The 22,185-nt window shown below is 40.2% G+C and overlaps 1 protein-coding gene across 2 annotated transcripts in view; it reads right to left on the reverse strand.

Moving 5' to 3' along the window:
* Positions 1-22,185, reverse strand: part of NEK11 (NIMA related kinase 11) — a 275,516-nt gene that overhangs the window by 64,335 nt on the left and 188,996 nt on the right. The window lies entirely within an intron of this gene.

The following is a 22,185-nucleotide window of genomic DNA, read 5'->3' on the forward strand; positions in this document are numbered from 1 at the left end:
ATGAATGGGCTAACCAAACAGTTAAAGAGGAAATTAAAAATATATGGAAGTCAATGAAAATGATAGCACCACAACCCAAAACCTCTGGGACGAAGCAAAGGCAGTCATAAGAGGAAAGTACATAGCAATCCAGGCCTTCCTAAAGAGGGAAGAAATATCTCAGATACATAACCTAAACTTACGCTGTAAGGAGCTGGAAAAATAACAGCAAATAAAATCCAAAACCAGCAGAAGACAGGCAATAATAAAGATCAGAGCAGAAATTAATGCTATTGAAACAAACAAACAAACAAAACCAATAGAACAGATCAATGAAACCAGAAGCTGGTTCTTTGAAAGAATCAACAAAATTGACAAACCACTAGCCAGGTTGATCACGAAGAAAAAGGAAAGGACCCAAATAAATAAAACCAAGAATGAAAGAGGAGAGATCACAACCAACACAGCCGAAATAAAAACAATATTAAGAGAATATTATGAGCAATTATATTCCAATAATATGGGCAATCTGGAAGAAATGGACAAATTCCTAGAAACATATAGACTACCAAAACTAAAACAGGAATAACAGACCCATAACCAGTAAGGAAATCGAATTAGTAATCAAAAATCTGCCAAAAAAACAAGAGTCCAGGGCCAGATGGCTTTCCAGGGGAATTCTACCAAACATTTAAGGAAGAGTTAACACCTATTCTCTTGAAACTGTTCCAAAAAATAAAAATGGAAGGAAAACTTCCAAACTCTTTCTATGAAGCCAGGATTACCTTGATCCAAAACCAGACAGAGACCCCACTAAAAAGGAGAACTAGACACCAATCTCCCTGATGAACATGGATGCAAAAATCCTCAACAAGATATTAGCCAACCGGATCCAACAATACATTAAAAAATTATTCACCATGACCAAGTGGAATTTATTCCTGGGATGCAAGGATGGTTCAATATCCGCAAAACAATTAACATGATTCATCACATCAATAAAAGAAAGGACGAGAATCATAGGATCCTCTCAATAGATGCAGAGAAAGCATTTGATGAAATACAGCATCTTTCTTGATAAAAACCCTCAAGAAAGAAGGGATAGAAGGAGCATATCTCGAGATCATAAAAGCCATATATGAACGACCCAATGCTAATATTATCCTCAATGGGGAAAAACTGAGAGCTTTCCCCCCAAGGTCAGAAACAAGACAGGGATGTCCACTCTCGCCACTGTTATTCAACATAGTATTGGAAGTCTTAGCCTCTGCAATCAGACAACACAAAGAAATAAAAGGCATCCAAATCTGCCAGGAGTAGGTCAAACTTTCACTCTTCACAGATGACATGATACTCAATATGGACAACCCAAAAGATTCCACCAAACAACTGCTAGAACTGATTCATGAATTCCGCAAAGTTGTAGGATATAAAATCAACGTACAGAAATCAGTTGCATTCCTATACATCACCAATGAAGTGACAGAGAAATCAACGAATTGATCCCATTTACAGTTGCACCAAAACCCATAAAATACCTAGGAATAAATCTAACCAAAGAGGTGAAAAATCTATACAATGAAAAGTATAGAAAACTTATGAAAGGAATTGAAGAAGACACAAAGAAATGGAAAAAGATTCCATGCTTCTGGATAGGTAGAGCAAATAATGTTAAAATGTTGATACTACCCAAATCAATCTACATATTCAATGCAATCCCTATCCAAATAACACCAGGATTCTTCACAAGGCTAGAACAAATAACCCTAAAATTTGTATGGAACCAGAAAAGACCTCGAATAGCCAAAGCGATCTTGAAAAAGAAAACCTAAGCAGGAGGCATCACAATCCCAGACTTCAAGCTATACTACAAGGCTGTAATCATCAAGACAATATGGTACTGGCACAAGAACAGACACTCAGATCAATGGAACAGAATAGAGAACCCAGAAATGGACCCACAAACATATGGCCAACTAATCTTTGACAAAGCAGGAAAGAATATCCAATAGAATAAAGACAGTCTCTTCAGCAAGTGGTGCTGGGAAAACTGGACAGCAACATGCAGAACAATGAACCTGGACCCCTTTCTTACACCATACACAAAAATAAACTCAAAATGAATGAAAGACCTAAATGTAAGACAGGAAGCCATCAAAATCCTCGAGGAGAAAGCAGGAAAAAACCTCTTTGATCTTGGCTGCAGCAACTTCTCACTCAACACATCTCCGGAGGCAAGGGAAACAAAAGCAAAAATGAACTACTGGAACCTCATCAAAACAAAAGCTTGTGCACAGCGAAGGAAACAATCAGCAAAACTAAAAGGCAACCAACAGAATGGGAAAAGATATTTGCAAATGACATATCAGATAAAGGGTTAGTATCCAAAATCTACAGAAAACTTATAAAACACAACACCCAAAACACAAGGAATCCAGTGAAGAAATGGGAAAAAGACATGAATAGCCACTTCTCCAAAGAAAACATCCAGATGGCCAACCAACACATGAAAAAATGCTCCACATCACTCATCATCAGGGAAATAAAAATCCAAACAACGAGATACTACCTCACATCTGTCAGAATGGCTAACATTAACAACTCAGGCAACAACAGACGTTGGCAAGGATGTGGAGAAAGAGGATCTCTTTTGCATTGCTGGTGGGAATGCAAGCTAGTGCAGCCACTCTGGAAAACAGTATGGAGGTTCTCCCCAAAATTAAAAATAGAACTACCCTCTAACCCAACAATTTCACTAATAGGATAAATATCCAAGGGATATAGGTATGCTGTTTCGAAAGGACACATGCACCCCCATGTTTATAGCAGTGCCACTGACAATAGCCAAATTATGGAAAGAGCCCAAATGTCCATCCATGGATGAATGGATAAAGAAGATGTGGTATATATATACAATGGAGTATTACTCAGCAATCAAGAAGAATGAAATCTTGCCATTTGCAACTACATGCATGGAACTGGAGGGTATTATGCTAAGTGACATTAGTCAGTCAGAGAAAGACAAATATCATATGACTTCACTCATATGAGGGCTTTAAGAGACAAAACAGATGAACATAAGGGAAGGGAAACAAAAATAATGTAAAAACAGGGAGGGGGAGAAAACAGAAGAGACTCATAAATATAGAGAACAAACTGAGGGTTACTGGAGGGATTGTGGGAAGGGGGATGGGCTAAATGGGTAAGAGGCATTAAGGAATCTACTCCTGAAATCTTTGCTTCACTATATGCTAACTAATTTGTTTTGTTTTCTTTTTCCTTTTTTTAAATTTATTTATTTATTTATTTATTTATTTATTTATTTATTTATTTATTTTCAATATATGAAGTTTATTGTCAAAGTGGTTTCCATACAACACCCAGTGCTCATCCCAACAGGTGCCCTCCTCAATACCCATCACCCACCCTCTCCTCCCTCCCACCCCCCATCAACCCTCAGTTTGTTCTCAGTTTTTAACAGTCTCTTATGCTTTGGCTCTCTTCCACTCTAACACTTTTTTTTTTCCTTCCCCTCCCCCATGGGTTTCTGTTAAGTTTCTCACGATCCACATAAGAGTGAAACCATATGGTATCTGCCTTTCTCTGTATGGCTTATTTCACTTAGCATCACACTCTCCAGTTCCATCCATGTTGCTACAAAGGGCCATATTTCATTCTTTCTCACTGCCACATAGTACTCCATTGTGTATATAAACCACAATTTCTTTATCCATTCATCAGTTGATGGACATTTAGGCTCTTTCCATAATTTGGCTATTGTTGAAAGTGCTGCTATAAACATTGGGGTACAAGTGCCCCTATGCATCAGTACTCCTGTATCCCTTGAGTAAATTCCTAGCAGTGCTATTGCTGGGTCATAGGGTAGGTCTATTTTTAATTTTTTGAGGAACGTCCACACTGTTTTCCAGAGTGGCTGCACCAATTTGCATTCCCACCAACAGTGCAAGTGGGTTCCCGTTTCTCCACATCCTCTCCCGCATCTACAGTCTCCTGATTTGTTCATTTTGGCCACTCTGACTGGCGTGAGGTGATATCTGAGTGTGGTTTTGATTTGTATTTCCCTGATGAGGAGCGACGTTGAGCATCTTTTCATGTGCCTGTTGGCCATCTGGATGTCTTCTTTAGAGAAGTGTCTATTCATGTTTTCTGCCCATTTCTTCACTGGGTTATTTGTTTTTCGGGTGTGGAGTTGGTGAGCTCTTTATAGATTTTGGATACTTATGCTAACTAATTTGGATGCACATATTAAAATAAAAAATAAAATTAAAAAAATAATAGTAATAAAAAAAGAAAGGATATTGGATTTTGTCAAATGCTTTATCTGCATCTATTAAGATGATCATATAATTTTTCCCTTTATTCTATTAATATGGTATATTTCATTTATTGACCCTCTGATATTAAATGACCCTTGTATTCTCAGGCAAATCCTACTTGATCATGTGTAATCCTTTGGTTTTTTTAATGTTTTTTAAATGAATTTATGTTAGTAGTGTTTTGTTGATGATTTTTGCATATCTATTCATGATGGATATTGGTTCATCGTTTTATTTGTTTGTTCTTGTGATGTCTTAATCTGGTTTTGGTATCAAAGAATGGCCTCACAGAATGAAGTTGGAAGTGTTCTTCAAATTCCATTTTTTTGGAAGAGTTTGTGAAGAAGTGGTATTAATTCTTCTTCAAATGTTTGGCAGAATTCACCAGTGAAAGCTTCTGGGCCTGGGCTTTCCTCTACTGGAAGTTTTTAGTTTACTAATTTGATCAACTTCTTTTAGGTCTGTCCAGATTTCTTGTTCTTCACTCAGTTTTGGCAATTTGTAACTTTCTAGAAATTTGCCCATGTAATCTAAGTTCTCTGAGTTGCTGCCATACTGTCGTTCACAGTATACTCTTCTCATCTTTTTCATTTTTTTTAGGTTAGTAGTTATTTCTCCCCTCTCATTCCAGATTCATGAATTTGAGTGTCCTTTCTTATTTCCTGGACATTATAGCTAAAAAATTATTAATTTTGTTGATCTTTTCAAGAATATTTGGTCTTATTGATGTTCTGTATTGTTTTTCTATTTATTTCATTCATTTCCACTCTTGTCTTCATTATTTCTTCCCTTCTGCTTGCTTTGGGTTTAATTCACTCCTCATCTTCTAGTTTCTTAAGGTAGGGATTATATTTTTGATGCTCAAAGTTAGGAGTTAAAGTAATGCAAATAGTAGCTATGGTCCTTAACCCAGAAAGAGCTTAATCTATTTCGAAAGACAGGGTATCTGTCTAAATACTCACCAGGAGTACTACTTTGTATGTATACATAAGACACTTGGTGGGGGGACTACCAAGAGGTGTAATGAAGATCTGTGCAAAAAGCACCAGCCTTCCAGTTAGAGGATCATAGTTATTGTTCTAGCTCTACTCTCACCAGCTATGTGGCTCTCAGGTCACCTCTCAGAGCCTCATCTTCCTCATTTTATATTTAAGTGGCTTCATTAGACTGACTGCCTTCTCTCAATGCAAACCTTCTATGACCTGGTATGAGACATCTTCCCGGACCTTTAGGGGGGTGGAATTTGCCTGGGAAGACAACACTAATACTGACAACACAACAAAAAGCAATCAAAAGGACCAAATGTTAAGAGGCAAATGGCTGGGACGAAACATAAAAGCTGCAGGCATTACAAAAAGCATCAGGCAAATCATCCTGAAGTCTTTCCACACCTGTGAAATATAGGATGATGAGGATTATAACACTTGATACTACCCCATGGGCTGTTCTGACACTGAGATGAACACAAGATGATATGAAGAGTCGTTAAGCAACTAGAAGCTGTGCTTCTTAAGACTGCGGAGCACAGCTCCTAATAGTAATATTGTCGGGATTCCTCCTACTTCTGTGGTCTCTTACCAGCAGAGCTATTTTCTCTAAAGGAGTGACAGCTTCATGATTCTGCCATTTCACCAGCAGAGAGAGATTCCTCTCTCATTTCTTCCAAAATTTCCCTTTACTCATTTACTTTACTCATGTATTCCCCCAGCTCAGTTCCTACACAAATGACCTTGATGGTAAAAGAGAAACCTGCGTTTTCCCTCCCTGCTAAACATCCTTCTGTGGGGGTAATAAATGAGCTGATGCAGGGATTTCAGGGGTGGATATTTTGGCAAACAAGATCCCACTTAAGGACATTGCTTACTCAGGAATCCTTGCGGACGCTGCCCTTGGTGCACAGTATGTTCAGGATACTTCTCTCCTCATCTCCTTTGACCCTCCCCCCCTTTTTCGCAACTGCCCAAGGAATACTCCAGAAATGTTACTTGACAGACACCTCTCTTGGCCCAAATTATTGCAAAGGCATGTCCTCGTGGCCCATATTGTTCCTTATCCTCTTTAGAATGGCACGTGATGGAAGATTTGCCTAGGGGATGGCAAATTTTTTTCTGTAAAGAGTCAAGTAATAAATATTTTAGACTTGCAAGACAATCTCTGTTGCAACTACTCAACTCTGCCATTGTTGCATGAAAACAGCCATAGACAAGAGGCAAAATATATGAGCATGGCTGTGTTCCAGTAAAACTTTATTTACAAAAACAGGTATTGAGCCAGATTTGGCCTGTGGGCTGTAGTTTATTGACTCCTGGCCTACATGTTGGAGAAGCTTCATGATCCTGAGCTGGAAGTGACCACAGACTTATTCATGCCAAACTATCTTATCTTATGGATGGGGAAACTGAGGCCAAGAGAGGCTGTGTGGCTCGCTCAAGGTCACAGAGCTATAAGGAAAGAGGCAGGGTCAGGACTGGAACTGTGGTTTCCTGAGTGCCAAATGTATATTCTTTCTAATCCCCCACAGAAGTGCCACATCCAGATAAGAATTTTCATGAGTTGATTTTTAAAAATCAGTAAATTATCAGAAAAAAATCTCTCCTCCCAAAATGGAAGTTTAGAGAGAAAATTGCATCTGCCTTCTCCTCTCTCCACTGCTCCAGATGATGGGAGCCGTGAACCAGTAGGGAGTGTGAAAGCTGTCCCACTCTGCTGAGAGGCTTGGCTGGCCTTCATCTTCATGAAGATTTTCTCCTTGAGATGTTCTTGTGATACACTGGACCTCATGATGTCAATAAAATTGCCTAAGAATCTGCAAAGCAGGCTGTTCTCTGTCTTCGCTATGTTATCTCAGCGCCTCAGGGATAGCAATGTACCACCCAAGTTTCTTTCAAGGAAGGAATTGTTCCCCAGCTGCTAGAAGCCTCCAGCTATGGTCCCTTCACGACCTGCCTTAGCCACAGAACCTGCCTTGCCCAAGATCATGTCCCTCCCCAGACTTCAAACGGCATTACAAAGCTGTAATCATCAAGACAGTATGGTACTGGCACAAAAACAGACACTCAGATCAATGGAACAGAATAGAGAACCCAGAAATGGACCCACAAGTGTATAGCCAACTCATCTTTGACAAAGCAAGAAAGAATATTCAATGGAATAAAGACAGTCTCTTCAGCAAGTGGTGCTGGGAAAACTGGACAGCAACATGCAGAACAATGAACCTGGACCCCTTTCTTACACCATACACAAAAATAAACTCAAAATGAATGAAAGACCTAAATGTAAGACAGGAAGCCATCAAAATCCTCGAGGAGAAAGCAGGAAAAAACCTCTTTGATCTTGGCTGCAGCAACTTCTCACTCAACACATCTCCGGAGGCAAGGGAAACAAAAGCAAAAATGAACTACTGGAACCTCATCAAGATAAAAAGCTTGTGCACAGCAAAGGAAACAATCAGCAAAACTAAAAGGCAACTGACAGAATGGGAGAAGATATTTGCAAATGACATATCAGATAAAGGGTTAGTATCCAAAATTGATAAAGAACTTATCAAACTCAACACCCAAAAAACAAAGAATCCAGTGAAGAAATGTGCAAAAGACATGAATAGACACTTCTCCAAAGAAGACATCCAGATGGCCAACCGACACGTGAAAAAATGCTCCACATCACTCATCATCAGGGAAATACAAATCAAAACCACAATGAGATACCACCTCACATCTGTCAGAATGGCTAACATTAACAACTCAGGCAACAACAGATGCTGGCGAGGATGCGGAGAAAGAGGATCTCTTTTGCACTGCTGATGGGAATGCAAGCTGGTGTAGCTACTCTGGAAAACAGTACAGAGGTTCCTCAAAAAATTAAAAATAGAACTACCCTCCAATCCAGCAATTGCACTAGTACGTATTTATCCAAGGGACACAGGTGTGCTGTTTCCAAAGGGCACATGCACCCCAATGTTTATAGCAGCGCCACTGACAGTAGCCAAATTATGGAAAGAGCCCAAATGTCCATCCATGGATGAATGGATAAAGAAGATGTGGTATATATATATATATATATATATATATATATATATATATAATGGAGTATTACTTGGCAATCAAGAAGAATGAAATCTTGCCATTTGCAACTACATGGATGGAACTGGAGGGTATTATGCTAAGTGAAATTAGTCAGTCAGAGAAAGACAAAAATCATATGACTGCACTCATATGAGGACTTTAAGACACAGAACAGATGAACATAAGGGAAGGGAAGCAAATATAATATAAAAACAAGGAGGGGGACAAAACATAAGAGACTCTTAAATATAGAGAACAAACAGAGGTTACTGGAGGGGCGGTGGGAGGGGAGATGGGCTAATTGGGTAAGGGGCATTAAGGAATCTACTCCTGAAATCATTGTTGCACTGTATGCTAACTAATTTGGATGTAAACTAAAAAAACAAATAAAATAAAATGGTAAAAACAAACAATATCATGTCCCTCCCCTGTGGCCCACATTTAATGACCGACCATGGTATAGGTTTGGCCCATGCACCAATTCCTATAAGTCCAGAACTCCCCATGGGGCTGGGGAAGGATCATCAGGCCTGCATTAATGCACTGTCCTTCCTCTAACTGACACTGCTTCCTTCCCCTCCTGTCCACAGGGCTCTCCTGGGGGCACTCCCAGATAAAGGTCCTGCCTGCTCAACTTAACATCAGAGGCTGCTTCCTGAAGAACCCAGGCCATGACACATGGGTACCTGGTTGGGAGGATGTGGGGGCATGAAGGTGGTTCTCTCATTGACTTCAACAAGTTGAGTAATAAATAAGAATGATAATAAATATACAAATGGAACCCTATACTCCCCCCCCACACACACACACTTTTGCGATTCTTTCAGAGTACTATTCTGTAGGCACAGGGCAGAAACCGCCAACCAAGGAAGTTGTTGCCAACGGTGCAGCAACAGCTGTGTCTGAGACAAACCCCATGAGGAGGCTGGCGAAGAAAGCAGTCAGGGGGAAAGAAGAAGGTCCAGGAAGGAACAATCTCCGGAGGCTTCCAGTAGGAAGGGAGCCAGGGTACATTCAGATGAGCACTGTGAGCTGCCTTAGTACCCTAAGTCTTAGTACCCTAAGACTCTGTGATGTTTGCCTAAGTTATAAAACTTCTGTAGCTCAGTTCCCTCACCTGTGCAAAAAACCTGTACAAAAAGCACTAGTAAAGCTCAAATGCAGCGATTATATAGAAAGGTGCTCTGTTGTTGGTAAAGGCCCAAGGTGGATTTACACCACCTCCCTCTTCCCCATTGCCCCCACCATAGTGCTTTGCACAGGGCAACTTCCCAATAAGTAAATAGCACCCCACTCTCTCCACCAAAATTAAATTAGTCAGAAAAGGTGGGTCAGCTTGAGAAAGAAAACTTGCTAGCCATAGGGGAGATAATAAATACCAGAAGATAGGAAATAAACTTTCTATTTTTACTACATGGTTATTTCACACAACAAATATTCAGCTGAACTGTATGGAAGACTACAAACAACAGGCGTTTGAGGTTTGCAAATGCTTGTTTCCTTTCAACCTTTCAAATGTATCAGAAGAGGCCTCTAAGAATAGTACCTATTAGTATAACACAAAAGTTGGGGCGGTGGAAGGGGGGGAAGGGTGTCTGGTTTTTAAATAAACAATTAAATGTGGATATAGGTTAAGAAGTTTGTGGAACCCAGACTCTAACTTCTTCAGCTGCGCTTACTCTGTGGAGCCAGAAGCCAGTATTTATGGAGTTTAATTATTCTAAGGGGCCAACGCAGAAAATCCTGGCTTTAGAAACAAAACCTGCTTTTCTTGTGATGGCAAGACTGACTAAAGTACTTAAGGTGAATGTGTCAGTGCCTCTTTTAGTAGAAACCGATCACATAAGTCATCCATGCTCACCGCAGGCAAGTTAGAGAACACGGAAGGGAAAAGCTGCTTAACAGAACCATTACTAACACTTTGGTGTTTCCAAATGCACACACACACACACACACACACACGCACACACACACACGTGTGTGTGTGCGTGTGTGTGTGTGAGTGCGTGTATGGTGAACTACAGTTTTGTATACTTTATAACACCTTTCATGCAAGTGAATACATAACTACATCATCGCTTTTAATAAACTGTGAAGAACTTTTTTCTAGAAGATGTACTAGTTCCCATTGCTAGGCATTTATTTTGATTCCAATTTAATTGGAATTCATTAATTAATTAAATTAATTTCACTATTGTAAGAAACACTGCCATGAAAACCCTTGTAATATTTATTTATACCACTCTCGTCAGTGAGACCATAAATATATTAAAAATTGAATGTGTGGTACCTGGGTGTCTCAGTTGGTTGAGTGTCCAACTTCGGCTCAGGTCATGATCTCGGGGTTAGTGGGTTTAAGCCCCACATTGGGCTCTCTGCTGTCAGCATGGAGTCTGCTTTGGATCCCCTTTCCCCCTACCACTGCTGTCCCTCCCCCACTCACACACACACACACACTCTCTCTCTCTCAAAAATAAATATTAAAAAAATTGAATGTGAGGCATTTTTATTAAAAACTTGATTCAATTTATCAAAATTTGTCAAAAATAAGCATTTTGTTTATAAATCCACAGCTGGAAGAGAGTGCTTCTAGCCCAGTGGATCTCAAAGTACAGTCCCTGGACCAGCATCATCAACACTCCTTGGTAACTTGCTAAAAATGCAGATTCTTGGGGCACCTGGGTGGCTCAGCTGGTTAGGTGCCCGACTCCTGATCTCAGCTTGGGTCTCGATCTCAGGGTCATGAGTTCAGGCCCCATATTGGGCCCATGCTGGGCATGGAGCCTACCTTTAAAAAATGCAGATTCTCAAGGGGCGCCTGGGTGGCTCAGTCGGTTGAGCAACCGACTTTGGCTCAGGTCATGATCTCATGGTTTGGCTTGTGGATTCGAGCCCCGCGTCGGGCTCTGAGCTGACAGCTCAGAGCCTGGAGCCTGCTTCGGATTCTGTGTCTCCCTCTCTCTCTGCCCCTCCCCCACTCATGCTCTGTCTCTCTCTGTCTCAGAAATAAATAAACATTAAAAAGACCTACCTTAAACCAACTGAAGCAGCATCTCCAGGGGTAGGGCGCAGTGAGCTGGTGATTCTGATCTTCCCACTCATCTTCACTGGTGTTTACTACTTCCTGCCTGGAATTCTAGTCATTTGGTCTAGAGATGTTCACACCACTAGTTCCTTGAAAATATGAACTATGAATCATATTCCTGTTTGCACTCTACCACGGTTCTGTGCCAGGAAAGCTCAATAGACACTTCATCACCAAGTGATTTGTAGTTAAATGCAATCTTACCCATATTTCTAACTTTTTGTGTTAATAACCTTATAGTTCTAAATGAACCAGAAAAGAAATGCTCTGCCCCTGCAAATAGGTGGACTAATTCCCTCTCTTCCAGTGACACAGCTTTACTGACCCAACTAGAAGTGGCCTCAAAAAGCAATTGGTCTGGTACATAATTACTGCCAGAAAGAACAGCTCAATATTGTCCTTTCCAGAACAAGTAGTCTCTAAAGTTCAAATGGCCAAGTTAATTAGCTCATTTACTGGGGTCCAGGAGCAGCCACCTCACCTAGGAAGGCACATGGATGGCCATTTGTGTCACATGCAGTCAGACATACCTAAGAGCATTACTGAGCCCCTTCTGGGGCTGGGATGGATGATGGAGGGTCTGTGTCCTGACTACCTCTTTTCAGCTGAATAGAGTGGAACTGGGGTCTCAGCTGAGCACTCAGCGAAGCAGATCCAGGATCATATGTCTTGGTTCTGCACGCAGGCATTCACTCTGCAGAGTTTAACCCCACTGGCTTGGCCCTGGTCCTCTGTCCAGGATAAGTTCGCACCTTTTATTAGAATGTCAATCCTGACGACTGCTGTCCGAAGCAGATGGCTCCCTCTACAGACAGCAGCGCAGAAGATAAATCGAAAAAGAATTCTCTTGAATCATCTATTCCTTCTGTGAAAGCCAAAAGAGATGTTTCCACAAAACACTGCAAGGGCCATCTCTCCTTCCACATCTCCTAGAACAAGAAAGTTCACTACTACAGTAGATATGCATTATTATCTTTGGCCTCACATTCTTCTTCCCTTGTTCAAAGAATATTCCACTTTGTGAGACAGAGTCTGGCTCCCACTAAAGAAGCTAAAAATACTGGACACTAATTCTCCCAGCCTCCCTTATTGTAGGCACATTGTGTAGGCGCATGACCAGCCTCTGCCAATGACAGACATCTTCTGCAGAGTGTCCATCAGAAGTTAGTAATGTCAAGGGACAGAGATCACATGGAATCCATCCAGACAGGGGTAGGGCAGGAGTGGTGGCCACAGCCAGGTTCCTGAGGTGGCAATGGTAGCCAGTCTAGCAATGATGCGCAATGTCCAGCATTAGTGGCCTTGAGGATTCTCAAGTCACCTTGTGAAAAGGAAATGCATCCTCCAGAGTCAGTCCAGCCTTCAGATGATTGTGGTCCTGGGTCTGACTATAGCCTCACGAGCGCCACATGAGCCACAACCACCCAGCCAAGCCACTTCTAAATTCATGACCCAAAGAAACTATGAAAAATAGAAAATAATTATTGTTGTTTTTAGCCAAAAAGTTTTTGGGTAATTTTTTATGCAGCCACAGATAAGCAAAATAGGCACCGACTTTTATGAAGCATCAGGAAAAGAAACAAATATATGAAGACTGCTTCTGCATTGACCTTAACACCAGTTTTGAAATCCCTGTTGTACTGCAGCTTGGTTGCTTTAGAAATGCTATGCTACTCCGCTCTGGAAAACAGTGTGAAGGTTCCTCAAAAAATTAAAAATAGATCTACCCTATGACCCAGCAATAGCACTGCTAGGAATTTACCCAAGGGATACAGGAGTGCTGATGCATAGGGGCACTTGTACCCCAATGTTAAGAGCAGCACTCTCAACAATAGCCAAATTATGGAAAGAGCCTAAATGTCCATCAACTGATGAATGGATAAAGAAATTGTGGTTTATATACACAATGGAATACTATGTGGCAATGAGAAAGAATGAAACATAGCCCTTTGTAGCAACATGGATGGAACTGGAGAGTGTGATGCTAAGTGAAATAAACCATACAGAGAAAGACAGATACTGTATGTTTTCACTCTTATGTGGATCCTGAGAAACTTAACAGAAGACCATGGGGGAGAGGAAGGGGGAAAAAGTTACAGAGAGGGAGGGAGGCAAACCATAAGACACTCTTAAATACTGAGAACAAACTGAGGGCTTATGGGGGGTGGGAGGGAGTGAAGGATGAGTGATGGGTATTGAGGAGGGCACCTGTTGGGATGAGCACTGGGTGTTGTATGGAAACCAATTTGACAATAAATTATATTTAATATAAAAAATGTAAAAAAAAAGAAAGGCTATGCTACTAACTTTGTAGAACTTATTAATAGAAAACAAAAAGGTGTCCTTTGGAGATGGATAAATGTTCTTAAAAATCATGTGGGAAAATAAATGTCAGAAGATAAGAGTATTTTGAAAAATTAAGAAAATTGGAAGGTAATCGTACTATCAGACATTAAAACATTCCATAAAGGCAGTGTGACTAGAATACTCCGGTACTGACAGAAGATGAAGAAGCTAGAACAGCAGACCAAAATAATCAGAAATGGACAATATCCAGGAGTTTCAATATGACAAAAGGAGAATTTAAATTAAGTGGAAAGGAATAATTCTACTGCTATAAAAATTATGAAAAATAAGACAATAAGAATCCTAGAAGAAAATTTAGGAGTCCATATATATGACTCTCTTTAACAAACAGGAGAGCTAGAGTCTATCAAAACAAGATAGAAAGGGAGTAGTAATATGTTTGTAATTATTTAGCTTAATATATTGAACATTGAATCAGGAGCAAGTAGTAGGAATATTTTCCTCTACATAAAAGGGTATTAGATATTAAATGTCCTAGTAAACACTTTTTACAAAGAAAAGAAGACCTTATTTGTTTAAGAAAAATAATAAAAATTAGGTGTATCAATAGTTCATGTTGTATTAACAAGGGTGATAACTCAGGCAAATAACACCAAATGGAACCACTTTCCTGAGCAAAGTCCATCTGCTCCTGCCTGTTTCTGCCTCTCAGTTCCTTCTTACCCTGTCCCTTGCTCCTGCAGGGCCTTCATCTTCTCATGGCCAAATCTATGCCTATGTCAGGAATGATCTCAGTACCTTCTCCTGGAGGCTTCCTTGATGACTTCTATTCCCCCAAATAAAAGCAATCTCCCCATTTTCTGAATCCTTACTCTTGTATAGTTATTTATGCCCGCCTTAGTTCTCCTCTGAAATGATAAGCCTTTAGTGGCAGGATGCAGGCCTAAGACATCATTGTGACCTAATATCATTCCTCTACAAAGTACTCCGTTGGTGGAGGTCATCAAGAAGACCTGACTGCTGGCTGATCAGTGAGCTAGATCTTGGCAATCAGAGGCTCCTCATCCCTTCCTCTGTCATTGGAATGTTCATTCCATTTGCCTTCCCTGCTCCCAGAGCCTCCTCCAAAGACACAGTCTTGAGACAATGGTGTGGTATTGAGACCATCTAGATAGTTAGTACACATGACTAAACCCAGTTAAGACCTCTAATAAATTTTTAAGATTTGGCGGATGGCTGTGGAAATCTAATTGTCTTGCAGCCACTCAAGACAAGCCTTGTATATAAGTTCTCTTGCTTATTAAACCTGCCACCTACCAATCTGGACTGGCCACTCTCTTTCTTCAGTCTCTCCTCCCCTGCCTCGGTGTGGGGCCAGTTTCAGATTATACACAGGAAACTCCCAAGGAGCTTACAAACCAACATATATTAACTTGGTGAAATCATAATGTGTGAGTAATAAATGAGTGCATGATTACTGAGTTTCTCTCTTAGATAAATTTGATCACTGGAACTTTTTTTCTAGATAGTAGTAATAGACAGAATGTTCTTTGCTAAGAGTATACTATTAAGAATGAATTATACTATAGTTTCAGGGATTTATTTATATTACAAAGCCTTTTCCCTTCCCCTGTCTGTATCACCACACATCTGCCAAATGAAAGTGGCATGGGTATATTCATGGTAGCAGACACATAGTAGGTTCTCTATAAATTGCCACTAATTCTAAATCTGTTACATCCTTTCAAGGATTAAAGGACTCATAGGAAGTATTAAATTTCTTTAATATATAAACAGAAGGGATACTGGCAAACTGATATTGTGCCTTGTGCACCCACATCAAAATGATTCAAGTAGTTTATGATCCAAAATAACCCTCCCCTCCTCAAATGTAGCGGTTCCAGTGTGCCATTAATGAAGGATAAAACACTATGTTGAAATCATTCTAATTAGTATGAGAAATTAATTTATTTCAAGGTGAAAAACACAACAGTCCAAGGTTAAATGGCTATCAGTCAACTCTACAGTTAACAGCTTAGAGTTTGAAGAGCTTAAGCAAAGAAATTTCTAAAAGATTCAGAAGCCCTGATGCCTTCTCTGGTCAATATCAGTCACATTGTTTAGTAGAGATTAAGTAGTTATTACCAAGGTTCAATGGAAGAATTGAGAGGTAACAATTTTCAAAAAGCCAAACTGATCAGATATCTGAACACACTGAAGAGTTAGTTCTTAATGGGCAGAAAAGTCATGACGCATCTGTCATATTCTAATTACTTCTGTGACAACATCCAGTTTGGATCTACAAAATAAGCCTTTTTATAAATATAGTTTACCAATGACTTATATCATTCTGCTGATGACTTCTTTCTCTAGAAGCACAGCCAATTTCACAAACATTTAAAAACATTAAATTTTATATGCTGCCTTGATTCATAATCTGGTTACTAAGAAATATGGAGACATAATTTTCCTTTCTAAGTTCGATGAAGAGGAAGTCAGAAGTCATTTTCTATTCTCACTCAGTAGAGATGGGCCTCAACAGTTACGATAGTAACACCATTTATTGTCTGTGTAATGAGAGCCCATGACTTGTTCATCATCTCAAGTCACTCCTTTCAAAAAAACCTCCTTTTTGTTTGTTAAAGGTAATCTTTTCTGACCATGTTTAAAAACCACTGGTGCCCTAACCCACAGGATAAAATTCAAGCTCCTTAACCTAGCATGCAAATTATCCATGGGTTTGGCCCTACACAGCCAGGTTTGTTGATCCCTTCCTCACATCTTATATTCCAGTAATACCAAACTTATTAATAGTTCCATGAATATACCCAGTTGTTCATACTTCTGAGCTTTCATGCTGCTTGATCCTTTCCAGAGAATATTTCCCCCTCCAACCATGTGGCAACTCTACTCATCTTTATATTAATTCATCAAAATATTATTGAAAAAATACTATGTGCCAGGCTATATGTTAGACTTTGAGAATACAACAGTAAATAAAATCTTGGGAGGGGCGCTTGAGTGGCTCAGTCGGTTGAGCATCTGACTTCAGCTCAGGTCATGAACTCATGGATAATGGGTTCGAGCCCTGCATTGGGCTCTGTGCTGACAACTCTGGAGTCTGGAGCCTGCCTCAGATTGTGTGTGTGTGTGTGTGTGTGTGTGTGTGTGTGTGTGTGTCTGTTCCTCCCCTGCTTGTGCTCAGTCTTTCTCTCTCAAAAATAAATAAAGATAAAACAATTTTTAAAAAATCTTGTACTGCCTTTGGCACAAAAACAGACACTCAGATCAATGAAGTGGAATAGAGAAGCCAGAAATGGACCCACAAACGTATGGCCAACTAATCTTTGACAAAGCAGGAGAGAATATCCAATGGAATAAAGACAGTCTCTTCAGCAAGTGGTGCTGGGAAAACTGGACAGCAACATGCAGAACAATGAACCTGGACCCCTTTCTTACACCATACACAAAAATAAACTCAAAATGGATGAAAGACCTAAATGTAAGACAGGAAGCCGTCAAAATCCTAGAGGAGAAAGCAGGACAAACCTCTTTGATCTTGGCTGCAGCAACTTCTTACTCAAGTCTCCAGAGGCAAGGGAAACAAAAGCAAAAATGAACTACTGGGACCTCGTCAAAATAAAAAGCTTCTGCACAGCGAAGGAAACAATCAGCAAAACTAAAAGGCAACTGACAGAATGGGAGAAGATATTTGCAAATGACATATCAGATAAAGGGTTAGTATCCAAAATCGATAAAGAACTTATCAAACTCAACACCCAAAACACAAAGAATCCAGTGAAGAAACGGGCAAAAGACATGAATAGACACTTCTCCAAAGAAGACATCCAGATGGCTAACCAATACATGAGAAAATGTTCAACATCACTCATCATCAGGGAAATATAAATCAAAACAACAATGAGATACCACCTCACACCTGTCAGAATGGCTAACATTAACAACTCAGGCAACAACAGATATTGGCGAGGATGTGGAGAAAGAGGATCTCTTTTGCACTGCCGCTGGGAATGCAAGCTGGTGCAGCCACTCTAGAAAACAGTACGGAGGTTCCTCAAAAAATTAAAAATAGAACTACCCTACGACTCATCAATTGCCTACTAGGTATTTATCCAAGGGATACAGATATGCTGTTTCAAAGGGACACATGCACCCCAATGTTTAGCAGCACTATCAAGAATAGCCAAAGTATGGAAAGAGCCCAAATGTCCATCCAGGGATGAATGGATTAAAATGATGTGGTATATATATACAATGGAGTATTACTCAGCAATCAAAAAGAATGAAATCTTGCCATTTGCAACTACATGGATGGAACTGGAGGGTATTATGCTAAGTGAAATTAGTCAGAGAGAGACAAAAATCGTATGACTACTCATATGAGGACTTTAAGATACAAAACAGATGAACATAAGGGAAGGGAAACAAAAATAATATAAAAACAGGGAGGGGGACAAAACAGAAGAGACTGTTAAATATGGAGAACAAACAAGAGGGTTGCTGGAGGGGTTATGGGAGGGGGGATGGGCTAAATGGGTAAGGGGAATTAAGAAATCTACTCCTGAAATCATTATTGCACTAATTTGGATTTAAATTAAAAAAAAGAAAAACTTGTACTGCCTTTATTTATTTTTTTTTTTTAAATTTTTTTTTTCAACGTTTATTTATTTTTGGGACAGAGAGAGACAGAGCATGAACGGGGGAGGGGCAGAGAGAGAGGGAGACACAGAATCAGAAACAGGCTCCAGGCTCTGAGCCATCAGCCCAGAGCCCGACGCGGGGCTCGAACTCACGGACCGCGAGATCGTGACCTGGCTGAAGTCGGACGCTTAACCCACTGCGCCACCCAGGCGCCCCTTGTACTGCCTTTATTGACACAGACACAGAAATCAGAAACCTCACCCTCCTCTGTAAAGTCTTCCAAGCTGCACCCCACTAGTGGACCCTTGTCTTCCACTTGCCTTGTTCATTCTGTGTTGTCCTCATCACAGGTGCCTTGTCATTATCAGCCTCCCTGGCTACACTCAGAGTTCAATAAGACAGGGACCTTGTTTTCTTCATCCTCTATGATATTTGGCTTATGTATGTGCTTTATAAACATTTTGAGGAAAGAAAGGAAAAGAAGGTGGAGAGATAGGATACACATTTAAAGCATGGAAATTCCATGTTTTAAAAGTATCTGCCCTTGGTGAAATGGCCAAGAATGACTACATTCTTGGCTGTTTCCCCCATGTCCTCATTTCTGGCTTTTCCTGCTCTCTTTTTAATTTCTTTTCTTCCTCTCTGTCCTAATTTCACATGGGATCTCTCAACATCCTGTTCATGACTAGCCGTGTCTTGTATACCATGGGAAATTTCAGGGGGGATTTAGGGCTTCAGAAATGAGGTGCCTCCATTTGGGACAACAGGTCCTCTATGTGTGAAAGAAGCACCTAGTGGGTGCTCTCTGGTATCATTATAAAGCTCTGCCCTGGTTTGTCCAGGACTCCACCTGGTAGCTGGGACTATGTCCCAAATAGGTCTAAAAATCTGACTCCTCACACAGTGCCTTGAACCCACCAGATCTCCCTAAATGTGTGACACAAATGCTGAGGATGAGGCAAAAATACAATATTGCTTCCAAGGATGCTCAATGACTCTTACATACAGTGCCAAATAGCTCAGCACACAGACAGTATCACATAAAGAGGAAAAAGGTGTCGGAAGAAGCTATTTTCAGTTTAGCTTATAGGCAAGTTCTCTATAATTTTAAGAAATAAAATTTTATTTTATACTTTAGTAATATTTTATTTGGGCTATAAATTGGGGTGGGTGTGCATGGTAAGAATTTCAGGGCTTAATGGCTTTAAAGCTATGGTTCTTAGAATGTGGTCTGGATCTGGACCATCAGCATCACTTGGAAACTTGTCAGAAATACAAATTGTTAGCCATGTACGAGACCTGCATTTTCACAAGCCCTCTAAGTGATTCTGATGCATGCCCAAGTGTGAGAACCACTGGTATAAGGGCTTTAAAATGACCTCATGTATAGAGGATACTAATATACTGAACTTGGAATTCAAAAGGGCACCTTAAAATTCAGGATCTCTTGAAGCTACACAAATGCTAACTCATTCACTCTCTCTACTTCCCATTGATACAGGCAGGGAAAATACCACTGCCCCTGTTTTATATAGAAATAAAACTAAATCTGGGGTTGGGTTGGGGTAAACCACTGCATACAACATTTTCAGGGCCGCAAAGTTAAAATTTGCATGGTCCAAATAACCAGAAAGGACATTTGCACCTGTTGTTTCTCTTCTCTTGTTGAGGGTTGGGAGAAACTCTTGAAAACATCTTAACATGCTCAACAGGCAACTGGACATTTCCCAAAAGCATAGGCTGATGCTGAATGTGAGCAAAGCCTAGCTCAATTCACAGAGGTGTGTTTCATTTCGGAGTGACAAGGCTTATACTCCGACATATTTTAGTTTAAATTGTCCCTCGTATCCTGTTAACATTCTGATATATATGAACACTACAGTGATTATCGTAGCTGTGAATCTCCCCAAAAATGTAGTTAGAGCAAAACAGGTACTGGCTACCCGAACAGGCTCATCCCCTGTAAAACCGCACAAAGATATTTCTTCAAGGCTTCTATGTAATAATGGAAGCCCAGAGTTCGGAAAGTAATAATATTCTCATCTGCAGTGAGGGCCCTGCTGTGAGTACCTCCCCAGACAAGTATTTCAAAAGCATGCTTCCTCATCATCTATCAAAGTCTGATAGCCTTTATCTGCTCTCCTTTCCTGCATACTCTTAGGCATTTAGCTTTCACCTTGTGTCTTCTAAATTGCTTACCACATATCCATCTGTTTCCTCTCTTCTCAAATGAGCTAACATCTCCCACCTGCTCCCATCTTTACTGTTCCCTTTGTCCAATAAGTTTATACCAGCTTTATTCCCTTTTTGTCACTTGAGGGGAGCTCTAGGCAGAGATAAATGCAATTTTTTTCAAGTTTTATTTAAACTCCAATTAGTTAACATATAGTGTAATACTGGTTTCAAGAATAGAATTTAGTGATTCATCACTTACATACAACACCCAGTGCTCATCACAAGTGCCCTCCTTAGTACCCATCACCCATCTAGGCCATCCCCTGCCTACCTCCCTCTATCTACCCTCAGTGTGTTCTCTTTAAATGCATGTTTTTGTTCCATGTTCCTAATGCTCATTTTATAAAATCATACAGTCTAAAAGGGAATTTAGATATCATCTATCCAATCCAGTGTTAATTTCTTTTTTTGTAGTGGAATCTAGCTTTTTCAAGACACAACCTTATGTGTAAATCTAATATATAAAACAGATAAGAGTGAAACTATTTTGGTTGAAGCTGGTAAAGGAGCAGGGTATGCATCTCATTTCTCTTCAAAATATTTAAAAATATCTGTTAAGGGCCTCCTCTGCACCAGACGCTGTGTCAGACTCTGGAAAAACACAGATGAGCAGTGCAGACATGGGTTCTGTTTAGCTGCTCAGAGCCTTGCCCACTCTTCCCCAAGGAACTCAATTTGAAACTTTCTGATCGAATCTGAGATCCAGAGAAGAAAAGTGACTTAGCCAAAAGAAAGACTTCCTGGTCTTAAAACCACACTTGGGAGCTAAATGTGCCTAGTAAGTGTTACTGATGTGCAATTGAACAGATCATACCATGATGATCAGGAGAAAAAAATCCAGGAGCTATGTTATGACTGAAACTTCACACAGAGAAGTGGAATAAGCTACAAAAGGCTATAAACTGTGCATAAAGCTTCTAATAAAATAGTGGTGAATGCCTGCACATCTGAACACTTTATTTTTGAGAGGGAGTGAGAGGGGTATGAATGAGTGAGGGGCAGAGAGAGAGAGAGAGAGAGAGAGAGAGAGGGAGGGAGAGAGAGAGAGAGAGAGAGAGAGAGAGAGAGAGAGAGAGAGAGAGAGAGAGAAATATCCCATGCAGTCTCCATAGGGTCAGCGCGGAGCCCAAAGCGGGGCAGGAGCTCACCTGAAGCAGAGTTCAAACTCTCCCAATGCTGGGCTTGAACTCACAAACTGTGAGATCATGACCTGAGCCAAAGTTGGATGCTTAACCAACGTAGCCTCCTGGACACATGATCTTTATTCCTGCCACTCCCTTTTAAGAGATCACTTTTGGTCATGAAATTTAAAACTTTAAAATAAAAACTCACAATCAAATTTCAAAGAAAAAAATCTCAGCCCTTTTCACCAGGGCCTATAGGTATAGCCTCTGCTAGTCTACCAATATTAGGTGTGACAATTTATCATCTAGTGCTAGAAGTTACCAAAACTGGGCTTTTTAGATTCAAGAAAAAGAAGAAAAACTAAGAAATAGGGTTTTATCCTTGAAGCTCA

The sequence above is a fragment of the Prionailurus bengalensis genome, chromosome C2 (genome assembly GCF_016509475.1).
Source record: "Prionailurus bengalensis isolate Pbe53 chromosome C2, Fcat_Pben_1.1_paternal_pri, whole genome shotgun sequence".
NCBI lineage: Eukaryota > Metazoa > Chordata > Mammalia > Carnivora > Felidae > Prionailurus > Prionailurus bengalensis.